The sequence below is a fragment of the Furipterus horrens genome, unplaced genomic scaffold (assembly GCF_987537825.1).
Source record: "Furipterus horrens unplaced genomic scaffold, mFurHor1.1.pri manual_scaffold_1, whole genome shotgun sequence".
In the NCBI taxonomy this organism is placed as follows: domain Eukaryota; kingdom Metazoa; phylum Chordata; class Mammalia; order Chiroptera; family Furipteridae; genus Furipterus; species Furipterus horrens.
Genome location: NW_028327171.1, coordinates 179,166,364 through 179,179,779, shown reverse-complemented (window position 1 = coordinate 179,179,779; position 13,416 = coordinate 179,166,364). Strand labels below are relative to the sequence as shown.

The window sequence follows — 13,416 nt, the reverse complement described above, 5'->3', positions numbered from 1 at the left end:
TTAAATCAAATCTCTATGATGGAAAATTCCATTTTGGTATTAATAAACTTTGTTTTTAAGTTACTTTTAATTTAAATATCACTTGTAACCTGTAAATACACATATACATGTACACACACACACACACACACTAAATTATAACTAGTTTCAAGTCATCATGGTTGTCTCCCAAACTGGGCCCCTGATCTCTGGCTAAACTTTGTTGAGTTTCTTAACTAAAGAAAATTAGAAAATAGCATTCATTAGTAGCTAAAGCCATGTTCTGAACAAGCAGGTTTCAACTCCTGTTATTTCATCAGTGGACTCCTCCCAAAAAGTGTTTGGCAAGAGTAATTATGAAATCAACAAAGAAAATCACAGAAGAACATATTGGGGTCATCTAAGTCATTCCATTTGTGTCTTAAAATGCTTTTGAACCCACCTTTCCAGAGAGGAAAGTTAGTTATAAAGTATTGCAATCAACTAAGATCACTTGTTTTGGTTTCTTCTAAACTTTGAGTCAGAGGGGAGACAAAGTGGAGAAAGGAGAGAAAAGAGAATGCATATTTTTGAATAGAACATTTCCAAATTGCTAGAAATAATTGTTTTTATATCATAAATTTGGAAATAATTTTGAAAGAAAGGATCATATCTATAAGCTTTACTGTTATCTTTTTAATAAAGCATTTAAATCATGCTTCTAAAATTAAAAATATTTTTTTATTTATTAAAATTTCTTTTTTGATATGCCATTTGAGTCCAAAATACTACATACACATTCCCAGAAACTGTAAAACTAAACTATTAAACACTCAAACTTATTTATCTTTCCTTCTGTAGATAAAACCTCGTGTTCTTACATTTTAGACAATTGTATGGTTCAAAAGCTATAGTTTTAATTATTTCAATATTAGACAAAAAATATTGTAGTTAAAAGTAAAATATTTAATTAATAATGATATAATTTATCTATTAATATCAGGCATTTCCAAAAATATGGTTAACAGGTAATATCAAATATTTCTACCTCATACTCAAAAGATTGTTGATTCTAGCTTTTTGTTTCATATGAGTTATTTGGGGAACATAAAAGACAATCCAAGGAGGAACAGAAAATTTTCTCCTCTATCTTTGTTACACGACAAAACCACTATTTTCAGGAGGAGGGATGAGCTTTTGTTATCAAATTTGCTACCACCAAAAATATTAATAGAAAATTAATTGTCCATTCTAGTCTTTACTTAAATTCTTTTCCCTCATGTTTTGTCTTTTATCTTTTAACTTGTCTCCTGATTCTGTAATGAGTATTTCTTTTTCTTCCTTTTTGTCCTCTATATTTTTCCTATTCAGTCAGTCAGTTTGAAGGTTAGCTTAAAGGCCAGCACTGTCGTGATGTTATATGCTGGCAATCTCTTTTCCAAGAGATTCCTATTACTTTAAAGAATGCACTTCTACTGAATAACTAATGATGGATATGCAAGTGCCAATTCAGCTATGCTTGTAGTATAGCTGATTAAATCATTCACTTCTAAATGAAACTATATTTGATTGAAATATTTGTATTAAAATTTTGTTATGCTTTCCCTTACAAAGATTATAGGTGCATATGAATAATACATTTATCTTAACTTTGCTGTAATGTTCTCTGAACAGGCATTTCAGATGCTCTTAATCAATGGGCTAATGGCAACAACATAAAATGTTGGGAGTGGACATATTTTTTAGAGAAGCACTATTAGTAACAATTGAGACATTTATTGACTATTCACCATCTTCCAGGCTCTTAGCTAAACACATTATACACATACTTCATCTCATCCATCAAACAAATCTTGCAATTCTGGATATTTTTGTCAAGATTTAATGAATGAGGAAACAGAGTCACAGATAGAATAGGCAATATCTCCATGATCACATTAGCAATAAATGGAGATTCAAATACAGGCTGTCTGTCTGTCTCCAAAGACAATGCTCTTGACTGCCAGGCAAACTACCAATCAGCTGGAAAATGGAGAACTAAATCCATTACATAAAAGCAGAAAGAAAACAAAGTTATGTGAATCTAGATCACCCTGAAAATGGAAAACCTGAAAAATAAACAAAAAGGCACTAAGAATACTATAAAATAATGTATCATTATGTTCTTGGCCAATGGCAAAAATAATTTCAACATAAAACTGTATAATAATGAGCATGTTTCTCCTTTTCTAGTTCAAAAGCAACATGTATTCTTATATTAAAGCAGAAAATTTGGAAGGTTGACTAAGTGTTTGGGACTTTAACTTCAGTAAGTAACAGGCTTCTGTTCATTCCTTGCATAAGATTTCAAAATTAGTTAAGAGTTTTATATATGTTTAAAATATCTAGTTTTAAAGTATATAGAACTGCTAATCAAATGTTAGTTAATTTTACATTTCCCTATATTTTTATTGTGTTTTTTAAGAATGGTAATACAGCATTAATTTACAAAAGCATAATGGCAAACTGTCCAAGGGTGTTACTAACATATCAAAAAAGGACTGATTTATTATCATGTAAAATATACAAACTTAATGAGTAGGAACATTTCCTATATATATTTATTTAATCAGAATCTAAGGGAGTTCTTAATTGTACTTTATCGAGATTGAAACCATTCAGAGAACCTCAGAGTAACAATAGAAAGAGTGGATCTCTTCCTTTAAAGATAATTTTCTCCCACCAGGAAATTAAATATTTCTCCTGGCAGCAAGTAAAGTACACAGAGGAATGTAAGCTCACACGTATGCCTCTTCAAAGCTAATCACTAACCAGGGTCACCCAAGGTTCAGACTAAAGGGAGGGGGAAGCAGTCTCACACCTAAATACTATGTCAACTTATAAATGTTCTGTAATATTTGTGGGCCTCAGTTTCTTCAACTGTAAAATTAGGCATAATAATACTGGTTTACAAGATGGCTGTAAAGACGAAGTAAAATAATATATGTGAAAGGGTTCTATAATCTTTCTACTATTTTACAAACGTAAAATAGTATTATCGGTTATATATGTAAGTCAGAAAGGCCACAGATAAATTTTATTTACATGAACACATCAAATCAAAAAAAAAACTACACATTATAGAAAATGCCCCAGTAAATAAATATCTCCTTGCTCTGGAAGCCAGTGTAACTGCAGGTTCAATTAGCCTAAGTAGCCAAGTGAGACTGGCAGTAGAGAGACATCTAGTGTTTGAAACAGCAGAAGAGCAGATTTGGAGACTGAAATAATTTTTTTTAAGAAACAATGAAATATTCTGTGTCTAAATAAAGCCATACAAAAATTAACACAATGTTATAACAATGTTCCTACATCATTTCAAATCCTCCATAAAAGTGAAATTTTTGATTTGACTGTTCAATTTATAAACACATATTTTTTCCCAAGGAATTTTAATATTTAATTTTATATTTGTAAAGTTAGGATTATGACACCAGAGATTACACATGAATCTGCAGAAATTTCAACATGTTATTTTTAAATATACACACACTGTTTGGAAGAAAGGGAAGTAACCCAAGAGATACTTGTGCCCACTTTATCCTTTTCAGGATTTAAGAGAAGCATAATTGAATTGCTTCTACTTTGTACTCAAGGGCAAAAAAAAAATTTCTTCAAAATTGCCGTGAAACCTTCACAAAATCTGGATATTATCTTTCATTCCAAATTTTTTTCTTTGTGTAAAGAAGTGTCAGAAATAAACTGACAGTAATAAATCAATATCACCATAACTAGATGAAAATATAAAATCCAATATGTTTAGTTGGATTTTTTTAAAGTTTAAATATGTTTTATTGATTATGCTATTACAGTTGTCCCAATTTCCCTTCCCTCTGCTCCCCTCCACCTGGTGGCCCCCCTCCCTCCAATTGTCCCCCCTCTTTTAGTCCATGTCCATTGGTTGTGCATATAGTTCTTCTCAACCTCTTCCTGTCTGTTCCATTCCCTCCTACTATGCTTCTTAATTCCTGCACCATCTCCCTCCCTTTACCCCCTTCTCCCTCCCTGCTGACCTCCCCCCAATGTGTTCCCCATACCTATAGTTCTTTTTCCACTCTCGTTCCCTATTTAATTTGCCTTTGTTTTGATTCCCTAGCTTCTGTTGTTGGTTCTTGTGATGCAGTTTTCATTTTAATGTTCATAGTTTTGATCCTCCTTCTTCTAAACCAGTCCCTTTAACATCTCATATAATAGTGGTTTGGATCTAATGAACTCTTTCAGTTTTATTTTGTCCTGGAAGCACTTTCTCTGCCCTTCTATTCTGAATGACAATTTCGCAGGATAGAGTATTCGTGGTTGCAGGTTTTTGCTTTTCATTACTTTGAACATTTCTTGCCAGTCCCTTCCTGCCTGCAGGGTCTCCCTTGAGAAGTCAGCTGATAGTCTAATTGGGACTTCTTTGTACATGATTCTTTTCTTCTCTCTTGCTGCTTTTAAGATTCTCTCTTTATCTTTAAGTTTTTGACAATTTGATTATAATATGTCTTGGAGTGGTTCTCCCTGGGTCCAGTTTTTCTGGAACTCTCTGTGCTTCCCCTATTTTAAAGAGAACCAGAGTCAAGGAAAGAAACTCTAAGAACTCTCTCTTTAAGTTAAGACATTTACCAACTAAGAGAGTAATATTTGGTGCAAAAGAGAATGCAGGTAGGTCTGGAGAGAGGATAAGTGACTAGCAGAGAGATTTTGTTAGGTAGAAATCAGTGAAAAAAAATAATTAGGGGCTGCCTCTGTGGAGAAGGTGAGAAGAGGCTATAGGAGAACAGACAAGACGGTTTTACATTATTAGCAATAAGACACCCTGATAAAAATGCAATTTGTTGACTGTTATTTAATAAGCCCCACATATCTAGTGATGCGAAGAGTAATTCAGCTTACATATTTTAATGACATCAATAAAAGCATTGTTACACCTTAAATAATTAATAGATATTAAATGATTATGATGAATAAGGAATCTTCTAGATATTTGGAATGCATCAATTAACAAAAAAAGAGAGTGTGCTCGCTTCGGCAGCACATATACTAAAATTGGAACGATACAGAGAAGATTAGCATGGCCCCTGCGCAAGGATGACACGCAAATTCATGAAGCGTTCCATATTTTTCCAGAGACAGCCAACTGACCTGGAGTCTGCACAATCCTTCCCCATGTGGGAAGGCCACCCTCCCCTCCACACCCCCACTCTTATTAGGGTTTTCTGGACCCAAGGGTAGGTAGGACGACGACCATGTCCAGCTTGAAGCAGCTAGAGGAGCACGAGACCTCCGCTCATTGTCCTTTACAAGATTACAAAGGGTCCTAATATTTGCGAGGGGGGGATAGTTAATTTTTACAAACCAGGGGTATGGACTTGGGGGGGGGGTTGCTGGGGGAGGGGGGTGCTGGGTGGAGGGAAGCAAGGGGGAGAAAATTGGAACTGTCGTAACAATATAATCAATAAAAAACATTAAAAAAATAATAATAATAATTTAAAAAAAAAAAGAGATAAACGTCCCTGGCCTTGGAGCTTACATTCTAGGTAATAAGAAAGACAATAAGTAACAAACAATAAATAAGTAAAATGTATAGTTTGTTAAAAGGAAGTAATTGGGAAAACAATAAAATAAAAATAATATGAAAAAAGTAAGAATAAGATAGAAGAGATGGGGAGTGTCTGGCAAGAAAGAAGAGATAGTGCAATTTCTGTTCAAAGGAAAATATCCTAATCTTCCCCACCAAGAAATGAAAAATGGGAATTATTGGGGTCATATTGAAGACAAATGTTAGTTCTTTCCCCTCACACTGTCAAAATATAAGAGCCACAGTTCTATGTTAGCTATAAAGTTTTTGGTTGGAATAAGTTAAGTAGTTGAAGGAAAAATATTGATATGTAATTCCTTACAGTTTTTTATATCTCAAAGGTCTGGCCTAACATTTCTCTAATTGTTTATATTTCAACTTATAAACCTATCAAAGTCCCCTACTACTGCAAATATTCCATAAATGGTTTTCAATGAGAGTAGTAATAATAAGTGCAGAGCCTCTTCTTCCCTTTCCTTAAATTTTAGATAATTTCTATAGATATGTGTCTAAATATTTGTGCAAAATATAATATTAATTAGCCTTTTCTTTCCTACATTCTAAGAATCAGTAAACTCTAGTAATGTCAACCAGAAGAAATAAAGTACTTGACCCCCATGGATGAAACTTTTTTATGGAAACACATGTTTAAAACACAACGAAAATCAAAACTCTTAGAAACATTTGTCAAAAACGTATTATTGTTCTTTAGCACCCTACTCCGTCGTCGGCAGCCGTCCGTCTCGAGAGACGATGGTGTAGCCTCTTAAGAGTCCATCTGCACCGCCGAGAATGGCTGTGCAGTACGACTCGGGAGTGACATGGTATCTGTCTCCTCCCGTGTTGAATCGACATCTTGTGATGACGCTGAAGCTACAGAGCCTGGGCAGGGTAATATGGAGGGTCTGCTGTTGCCCATGCAGCAGACCCCCCCTCTCTTCGCAGCTGAAGGGTCCAAGGGAAAGACGGAGTCAATACAGCTTGGCTTCAGGTGCGCCGCAGGAGTTGCCGGTGTTGACTACAACATCAAACCGCCTTAGGGACTCCAGCTCCGGATTTTCTGTCGGGGTTTACTCCCTTAGCCTTTCCCCTGAAGAGGTATGCCGCAAGGCAGCGGAGGTTTTTTGGAATCAGAGTTTTCCTTCTCTGATGTACCCTGACTGGAAGATCGAACCAGCGACACTTAGCTCGCAGGCCGACGCTCAATCCACTGAGCTAAACCAGCCAGGGCAAGCACCCTACTACTGAATGGGTAAGACATGATATATTTGAAAGACATATATATTACTACTTTATACTTTCCAAATTAGGCAAATATTTTTCCAGACCTTTTATTCTGTTAATTTCTTCCTGAAACTTTTCTAAAAAATATATATTTTTTGTCTGTCTCCATTATAAGAGATTTTTTCATATTTGTATTTATTCTATATTAATATCATTTTATAAATGTATGTCATAGGTAACTCTTTAATAGCTCTCTTAACTCTCAAAACCTAACAAATCATGTAATTATGTTTTGCTGCATAGTATCAAATGACATTAATCATTCATTTTGCAGTAAACTTGCACTATCACAATTTTCTAATAACTCCCAGATTAAATTCAATGTGTAAAATTTTTATACCCAACATTTTTTGTAAATAAAGTTTTCAAAAAATGTTATTTTTCCTGTTATTACAATAAAATATATGAATATAACCAGTAAATATTAGAGTTTTCTCCCCAAAATAGTTATATGTGCATACCAAAAAGAACAATTTTGGTATACACAGAAGTTCACATGCCACCATATTCTTATTTTTCATTATTGACAAAAATCCTTGACTGTATACATTGTTTACAGTCTTACATTGCTTGTTTCCATCTGGTCTATGGTCATGTAATGGTGATATTTAAGATTCATCATCACAGTGAGAAGTGCCTAACTGTGTTCTTTCATTTCTTTTCACTCAACAGAGAAACCCACATAATTTCGAGCCCTTTAACAGAAATACACACCCACAGAAGAAAAAGGAGAGAGAGAGGCAAAGACAGGGAGAGGGGGATAGAAATTATTGGAAGAAAAGATCATATGAAAATCTTATTTTAATTCAAATTACTTATTTTCATTACTCAGTGTGTAATAGGAGACTGATCTTGAATGTCACTTTACCTTTAGTTCCTGTTGAATAGGAATATCATTTATAGAAATCCATACCTTTTTAAAAGGTGAATGAATATCAGTGAAATACTGACCTTTCCATGTATTTTGTTAACATGAAACACGTTATGATTTTACTCACTTGCTATGCTAGACCCAGATATTATAGAAAATTACTCCTTTCACATGTGTTACCCACATAATATTTATCTATAATATGGTAACATAGGATTTCAAAAAGGTAAAAGTTCTAAGAAATAACATTGCAGAACTGAATCCTAAGGGTTATCAGAAATGTGCTTTGGAGTCATCTTTATATTCATTACAAACTTATCGAAATCCTTATATGAATTTTCTCTGACTGGTTTTATGCTATTGGAATCCTATTGAATATTATGGAGACTTTCTTAAGGCAAGTTAAGGACAGTGGGCACCTGCCCACAAACGTGGTAGCTGGTAATGCAAATGCATCCCTCATTTTATAGTATAATTCCACTTTATATCTATGAAGGGAGCCCTTAAGTAATCAGAAAACTGTGGATCACCTAGAGCTGGAATTTCTGACAAACATTAGATATTTTTTCACATAAATATACCATTAATAATATCTGTATGTTTATAATTCACTTCATAGTTAGATGCTTACAGATCTGGCTAATTTGGAATATTTGAAAACTGAAAATATTTTATTAATATGATTTTCTGGTTTCAAGTGTATGATAAAATTATAATAGATACAGTGGAGCACAATTACATCTAACTATCCATGTATAATTATAAAAACATGCCCTGACTGGTAAGGCTCAGTTGGTTGGGTGTCAATTCCCAGTGGGAGCATATACCTGGGTTGTAGGTTCAGTATCCATTCAGGAGACAACTGATCGATGTTTCTCATGCTGTTTCTCTCCCTATTTTTCTCCCTCCCTTCCCCTCTCTCTAAAAATAAATAAAAACAAAATAAAATCTTTCTAAAAATAAAAACAATCATCATAGCTCTCAGTAAGAAGCATAAACCAGTTGGAATGTATAGCCTTTAAGTGCACTAATTTCATTTTCACAGCAATGTGTTAATGTAGATACAATCTTTTCTATAACAGATGAGGTAATTAATACTTAGAGAATTTAAGCAAGGTCTCCAACTAAGTAATGTAGGCAGGAATTCATTCTAAGTCTGTTGTCTTCAAAACCTACACAATTAAACAGTTATGCTTTTACTCATGTGTGGAAATGAAATCAACCTGAGTTTTTAAAGTTCAATATCTAAAAACTGGAATATGAAACTTAGCCTTGATTCTATGTCCCTAAGAGGTACCAGAAGCTGAGAAACAAGTTACCATGCAAAATGGAAAGGTTTATCACTAAGCTAAGAGTTCATAGTATTCAGAGACACATCTTTAGAGTAGACAAGAAATATTGAATGAAGTTCTACAGCAAAAGGAAAATTATATCCTTAAATTATACTCTTAGGGACAAAGTGGCACAGAGCACCACAGTTAAAGTTGGAGAAGCCTTCTCTCGGCTTCACCACTTAGCTGCTGTGAGATCTTAGTCACAGAACTCAAATTCGATTTGTGTTCATTTTCTCAGGGAATAATAAAACCTACTTCTTATTTTGTAGCGAGAATTAAGTGACACAGTGGACAGAAAGAAGTGCCCATCAGTAGATGAGTGGAGAAAAAAGCTGTGGTACATTTATACAGTGGAGTACTACTCAGATGTAAAAAAATTTTTAAAAATAAAGGAAATCTTACCTTTTGCTATGGCATGGATATGGACCTGGAGATTCTTATACTAAGTGAAATAAGCCAGTCAGAGAAAGACAAATACCATAGGATTTCACTTATATGTGGAATCTAATGAACAAAATAAACTGATGAACAAAATAGAAACAGAAGCATGGATACACGAAACAGACAGCTGTCGCAGGGGAGGGGGCTTAGAGGCTGGGCAGAAGAAGGTGAAGGGATTAAGAAAAAAATATGTACAAAACACATAGACCTAGACAAGTGTGGTAATATCCAGGGGATGGGGGTAGGTGAAGGTGGGCAAACGGGGGTGGGGGGTTGGAGTGGGGAGAGAAAGCGACTTTAGGGCGATAGGCACATGATGCAGTGCACAGATGCTTTTTTATTGAGTTGTATACTGAAACATATGGTTTTGCAAACCAATGTCACCCTAATAAATTCAACATTTTAAAAAGATTGTTGCATTAATGTGCTTTGACACAGTTATTTCTAAAAATGACTTTCAAAAATAAATGTTGGTAAAATTTTTATTTTAAAAATTAAACATTGGAACCATTGAATTTTGTAAAACATCCAAAATTTTCTGAGGGCTCTACATATTTTTTAAACTCTTACATGTATATATAGAATAAAATTGTGTTAGCTAATTTTCTCTTATCACACATAATTTTAATAACATGTGGCCACAACTTAACAGGCTATCTATGTTAGCAAAGTACAAGGGCAAATATATCTTAGTGATCATATTTGAACATTTTCATGTATGTAGACAACCAGTAGGGTAAAACCTCATGAAATATTATTCACTTGAATAATTATATGTTTATAATAATTTAGTTTCATATATGTTTTACCTTTAGAAAATTATTTTATCAAAATTTATGGTGTGATATATGTTATCTGAACCACAAAAGTTTCACCAATTCTGCCTTATGAAATATAATTCAATTATAAACTAAAAGCATCCCTCCAATTCTTTAGTCCATTTAACCACATTATAGAAATAGTGAAGCATGGACCCGAAGTTCAGTAACTTGCCCATAATTTTATATATTTCTTATTCTTTTTAAATGTATTTTATTTATTATGCTATTACACAGTTGTCCCAATTTTTTGTTTTGCTTCCTTCCACCCAGTATCCCCCATTCCCTCCTGAAACCCCTTCCCTTAGTTCATGTCCATGGGTCATGTGTATAAGTTCTTTGGCTACTCCACTTCCTATACTGTTCTTAACATGCCTCTGTGTATTTTGTACCTGCGAATTATGTTTCTTAATTCCTGTATCTTTTCCCCCTCCCAACTTGACACTAGTACAAGATTGTTAACTGGACTATAGATGTTTTTCAGTTTTACCGTGTCTTACATGCATTCATTTCCATGTGTGTGTTTGTGTGGTTCTATGCAATTTTATCCCACATACCAACAATGCTCTTGCTAATGCAGTCAATGGCAGAAGGCACAATAGCTGACAACAGACAGTGCCAGGATGACTGGACAGTTTGTTTTCTTATTTCAAGTTTTCATGTCTCAGAAATCAAATTTTTATGGATTTGACAATTCTTCTCTCCCTTGATTGGATAGCCTGAGCAAATAACTCAAGGTTATATATGTCAAGTTTCCATTCTATGAATAAATAAATTAAAGCAATGAACTGTAGTAGAAAATCGGTCACATTACTTGAATCTGTCATCTATATTATGCTAAGGAAAGCAGTTAGACAACAATCTCTTCACGCATGCCTACCCTTCCAGAAAGAGGTCTGTGCTCAGGTTTTTGTGCAAAGCACACTTCACTACCTACTTATGACCCAAAATCTATGTCTACTTTGCACTACATGAAAGAAAAGGTGGGTCTCAGGTGGCCTTGCCTGTAACACTTAATACACTTGACAATTGCCTTTGTGTTTTCTTTCTTTCTGCAAATGTGTCATAAGGAGATTGAGTCAATCTATGTTTGGCTCTTGCTTTAAATATCCAAACTGATTTATGAAAGCACATCTTGGCAGTAAAATGCTGCCTCCTACATACACACAAAATATTATCTTCAAAAAAATTTTTATAAATCAAATTTTTAAATGACAAGTGTTTTATTATTTGATAATTATTTACAGGAAGAGTTTCTTAGGTTTTCCTTTTCTGGAGAAATCACCTGGATTCTAGATGAATTAAAGAATATTTATTATGTTAATTGCTATAATGAATTAACCAAACAGAAGTATACAATTCATATTATACATAAATATGTATACAGAAATATATATATTTACATAACAAAAAAATAAGCCACTTATTTTATGTCATCTTCTCAAAGACTTAAAAACTACTTCACCACAATGGACAGAGTCTAGGAAATTTGTGGGGTTAAACCTCAAAGGCATTGTTCTAAAACCACTTTGACACTTTATCTGAGTAGACTTTATCAAAGTAGACTTTGAAGATAGCTAATGAGAAAATTATACAACTAGCTTGTTAAAATATAACTTTTTACTATGTTTTTTAATAAGTGATAATTTTTATTAATATCTAATTGATTATAAATTAAGTAAACACATGCAAAAAAAGCTTTAGAAAAATCCATACCCTTACACAAAAGGAAAAATCTGATACATGTATTTTTTTAATAATTGATTTTCAATAAATTTAACAACAAATCAAGGAATTAATATACTGTTCACTAAGAAAATGGCTTAACCATAAAAGATGTTACCATCCACATTTTACAGTTTTGAATGGAAAGTTATTACCAATGCCAATGCTTTATTAAAACTTCTGCTTATTTATCTACATTTTCATTAATTTATCAAATATGTATTGCACATCGATGATCCAGAAATTGGTCTGATTCAGAGGACACAGTGGTAATCAAGAAGACAAAACCCTTCTCTCAGAAATTTAACCTAATAAGGAAGGCAGAAAAGAAAACAAAAACCCACAGAATAGTGTATGACAACATTGAAATAAACATTTATTTTCTATTGGCCATTAATTTATTTTTAGGTGTTTAAGATTATTAATGGCTCAGTTTCTCAAATTCCATGGAACCCTGTACCTTTAAGTACACAGTATTTTTAAACAAGTTCTTATCTTTTTATGATCTTGCAATGGCTATGCAATTTCCCATCAGTTATTTCTATTGGATATGTGATTATCAAATAGAATTAATTGATATATAAGAATTTGAAATACTTTTACACTATATGCCAAAAATGGCTTTAAGGTATTAAAAACCTAAACAATCTTTTGTTATTTTCCAAAGACTTTATTTTCCATGTACTTTTTCTGTTAACACTGTATCTTAATAGTGATGAGAAAAAAAATTCCTTCATAGGAAGTTCCCCTCCATTTTATCTCTTCAACTTTTTCTCTTACCAATCACTAATTAGAAATTTGAGTTTGTGTATGGAGATCGGAACCCTTAAAAAGCAATGAACTCTGAAGTCATACATGTTTAAAGGATATCAAAAACATAACCAAAGCATGTATGTGAGATACACAGTTAATACTTGTTTTGGTTTGTAAACACATGCACTTTGTCATACAGAGCTTCCTTTGACAGTACCCATGACTTCACATCAGATGGGGAAAGAGTGAGAAATGGAGAGAAATAAAACCAGATCAGTAAACACAGAGAAATCTTCCCATCACCATCCAATCTAACTTACCTGTCTTGACTCACACAATTGGTCAAACATACTTTAATGACATAAGATTGGATAAACTTGATCCTTTCCCTTAAAGCTCTTATAACTTGAAATTTCTGTTTTAAGATAAAAGTTCTTAATGGCTCCTTTTTATTCTGTCTTTTAAAAATAAATCCTTACCCCAGGATATGTTTTAAGTGATTTTAGAGAGAGAAAAAGGGAGGGAGGGAGAGAGAAAGAGAAAGAGAGGGAGAGAGAGCTGACCGGGTCTCCAACCCACAGCATTTTGGTGTACTGGTTGACACTCCAACTGAGCTACCGCGTTAGAATTCTG

The 13,416-nt window shown here is 33.5% G+C and overlaps 1 non-coding gene across 1 annotated transcript; it reads left to right on the top strand.

Moving 5' to 3' along the window:
• Positions 1-4,995: 4,995 nt before the first annotated feature.
• On the top strand, positions 4,996-5,102 carry LOC150022364 (U6 spliceosomal RNA). The gene has a single exon (XR_016513911.1). It is a non-coding gene; the product is annotated as a U6 spliceosomal RNA (small nuclear RNA).
• Positions 5,103-13,416: the final 8,314 nt, after the last annotated feature.